Genomic DNA, 3,674 nt, shown 5'->3' on the forward strand with positions numbered 1-3,674 from the left:
TATGCTTGGTCACATAAAACGGAAACTGAGAATATGCACATAGCTCCCAACCTCGATTTTTAATCCCTCCAAAAATAATAAATCCCTAGTTAAATTAAATCTATATGCGATTTTCCATTCATAACATCCAAAGGGCCAAACATCACAACAAAACCTATTTCAAGATTACAAACATACTTTTAACATTACATGGACCTTTGTTGTTTTTTAGTCAAAAGCTAATCATCAACGTTACCCACACCACATGAAATATGGTGGTAGCCAAATTTAGTGATATTAGGGAGTAAGGCTTATGCTAGGAGAAGCCTTCACCATGAACCCCATGGGATGAATTTGTGCGTCACCATCACCATCATGAAATACATAAGCAACTCCACCATGACTAGTCTTATCCATGCCCGCCATCTCATCATCCCTAGATACCCTTAGAAGGTTGAACTTGTGCAGAATATAAAACACGGGGGCCATGGTGGCAGTGACCCATCCTACGGTGACAGGATTTGTATGACATGGGCAGCTAGGAGTCTCCCACCTCCACCCATGAATAACCCGTAGGGCCTCGAGGAGATCCCATTAGGAGACAGCCCGTACACTTGCAAAACATACTCCTCCTTTGCATAGAGTGCGGTAAAGATGATACCCCAAGCCCCGCAACCACCGTGAAGTTGCGCAGCCTCTAGGGGGTCATCATACTTCATCTTGGCAGCCAATATGTTGAAGCCTATCAACACCCACGCCGAGACAAACCCACAAACAATAGCGGCCCATGGCTCCACCATGGAGCACCCGCCCGTGATTGCCGCAAATCCACCGAGCAACCCATTGCACACGTCCAACACATTCCAGTGCCCTGTTAGAAGTCTTCGACCAAACAACGTTGTCAAAGCCGCAGAGCACCCAGCAAGAATAGTCGTGACAGCTGTCCTGCCAATCGCTGTCCACTGACCGTCCACGTAACTACCCCCACCCGAACTGTAAGGCACTAAGATCTTTGCAAATGACCCTGGATTGAACCCGTACCATCCAAACCAGAACAAAAAGGTTCCCAACACCACCAACGTAGCACTGTGGCCCCTGATCGCGTTTGGCTTTCCCTCGTGGTTATATCGGCCGATCCTCGGCCCTCAATAAGCGCTCCCCATAAACCGGCGACCCCACCGACCATGTGAACGAACCCGCTGCCGGCGAAGTCGTAGACTCCGCTTCCGAAAAGCAAACCGCTGGCTTTCGAAGCGCTGAGCCAACCATCAGGCGACCACACCCAATGCGAAACCACCGGGTAGACGAACCCCGTGAGAATCGAACTGTAGATCAAGTACGCCGCGAACTGCGTCCGCTCAGCGATGGATCCACTGGTGATCCCCGCGGCCGCGATGGCGAAGGCCCACTGGTACAGAAAATATGCATAAACGTACTGGAAGTTCTCATTTGGCACGTCCTTCAGCCCGAAGAAATAATGGCCAATGAAGCCATTGGAGTGCTTTCCCCTTCCGAAGGCGAAGGCGAAGCCAAAGAGATAGTAGCAGATGCCGGCCGCGACCGCGTCGAGAACATTGGTGAGCATGATATTCACGGTGTTCTTGGCCCGCACGGAGCCTGCGCATAGCATGGCAAACCCTAGCTGCATGGCGAAGACGAGGAAGGCCGAGAAGAGCAGGTACGTGGTATCAACGGCGCGGCTCGTCGCCGAGAGTTGGTCGGAAATGGCCTGCAACTTGTTGCAGAATTAGTCACCGGCGGTGCCGTTGAGGAGGTTCTGGAGAACCGCCAGCTCAGGAGCTGTGCAGGTGTAGCTGGAGCTAGACATGGCGGATGAGCGGGGTTTGATCACGCGACCGGGAATTCGAGTCGGCAGAAGTCAAATGCGAGATTTGAGAGGGACAAAACTTGAACAACAAGAATCAGTGAAATTTGAACTTTAAAGAGTACGGAAATGGAGCTGAAGTGAAATACGAGCTTTAAAGGGCAAGGATTCGAGCCTGGAGAAATTAAAGACAACCTCTCAACATGTAAATTTCGGACCGGGAGAACTGATATACGTGTTTCAGAGGGATGGGATCTGAACCGGGAAAAGTGAAATGCGATCTTTAAAGTCTACGAGATCGAATCTGTGAAATACAAATTTAATTTAAAGGTACGGGATTCAAACCGGAAGAAGTGAAGTACGCGGTTTAAATTGACGAAATTGGAACTGGAAGAAGTGAAGCACATGCTTTAAAAGAACGGGATTCAAACATGGAGGAGTATAATACGATCTCTTACAGATAGGATTCGAACGGGGAGAAACATAATATGAGGTCTTACAGGCACCGGATTCGAATTGGAAGAACTGAAATAGGAGCTTTGAGATTTACGTGATTAAAAGAGGGAAAACTTGAAAATTTAGCTTTGAGAAGGACGGGATTCCAATTTTCAGAGCAAGAGAACTGAAATCCGATCTGAGAGCTCCGAACCGGTGAGAGTCGAACATGCCACGCGCAATGCGCACTGGGAGAGCTGAAATGCGAACTTTGAGATGTTTGGATTCGAACCCCCGACCGACTGGGCGAAAAAGAACATGGATTGAGCTTCCACCAGGCTAGATGAGAACTTCCACTGCAGAATTCGAACCGGAATATGGAGCGGTTCGAGACCAGTGATGGAATTCAATGAGAATTCCCGTCTATTATAACCATTATATAGAGATGTATATTTCCTCTGCGATCAAGATTCATAGTACATAGGCCTCGCCATTTTGTCCGAAATGCCGGCTAACATACTTCTGCGGTGAAAGGACGGTGAAACAAAAAAAATATATAATAAGATGACCTAACAGCAAACGCTTGCAAGCGCTTGTTCGGCTTGCAGTATCTCTAGTAAAATAAGAAGAAATCTAAATTACTGCAGCGATTGTACAAGAAATTGTGAGTTTATTAAAATCTTAAAACATACAAAGAGATATTAATATAATGTAAGTAGACATGTTTCTTGAAACCGTTTATTAGATTGCATGGTTTTATGAAACAGTTAAATTTTTTATTATTAAATATTTGTCACATTCTCTCAGTTTTCCTTGTCTGACCTCTTCAATTTATATCGCCATCGCGGTTAACTTTTGCATTATTTTGCTTTTCTTGTAGTCTTTGCGTGGCCGTTAACTTAATTTTCCCACGTCTTATTGCAAGTTGTCTTTTCTGTCATGGCGCGTGAGGGTGCATAACTCATTTTAGTATTGGCCAATTTGCATTTTAGTATTTATTTTATAAAAAATGTTTTTATTAATTTATCATACATGATGACTCATAACCTAATTATTTCGCACTTTTATGGCTTCTGGAATTCGAAAATAGTGACGTGTCACGTCTATCGCCTTTGGCTTTCAAATATATTGATAAAAAGTTACCAGTTGATCTTATTTGATCTTTAGTGTGCCAGAAATAATTTATATAATATTATTTTAAAGCAAACAATAAAAATGATGGTTGAAGTAAATAATGGTGACGTCAATTATTTAAATAAATCATAGGATGCTTATAACGCGCACTTTTATGGCCTTTGGCTTTCAAAAATAATGTCCAATAGTCACTCTTGCACGCGTTATTGTTTCCAAAAATATAATCTAAATAATATTATAAAAAATATTCGTTTTCGAATTTTCTCGAGCGAACAACGAAAATGATTGCTGACGTATATCG

General features: G+C 44.1%; 1 pseudogene; it reads right to left on the minus strand.

Annotated features, from left to right (window-relative positions):
- Window positions 1-223: 223 nt before the first annotated feature.
- On the minus strand, window positions 224-2,608 carry LOC149211816 (ammonium transporter 1 member 2-like; annotated as a pseudogene).
- Between the last annotated feature and the right edge of the window lie 1,066 nt (window positions 2,609-3,674).

This window comes from Pinus tabuliformis, chromosome 1_1 (assembly GCF_031772625.1).
Source record: "Pinus tabuliformis cultivar Carrire ecotype Pingquan chromosome 1_1, CPIR1, whole genome shotgun sequence".
In the NCBI taxonomy this organism is placed as follows: domain Eukaryota; kingdom Viridiplantae; phylum Streptophyta; class Pinopsida; order Pinales; family Pinaceae; genus Pinus; species Pinus tabuliformis.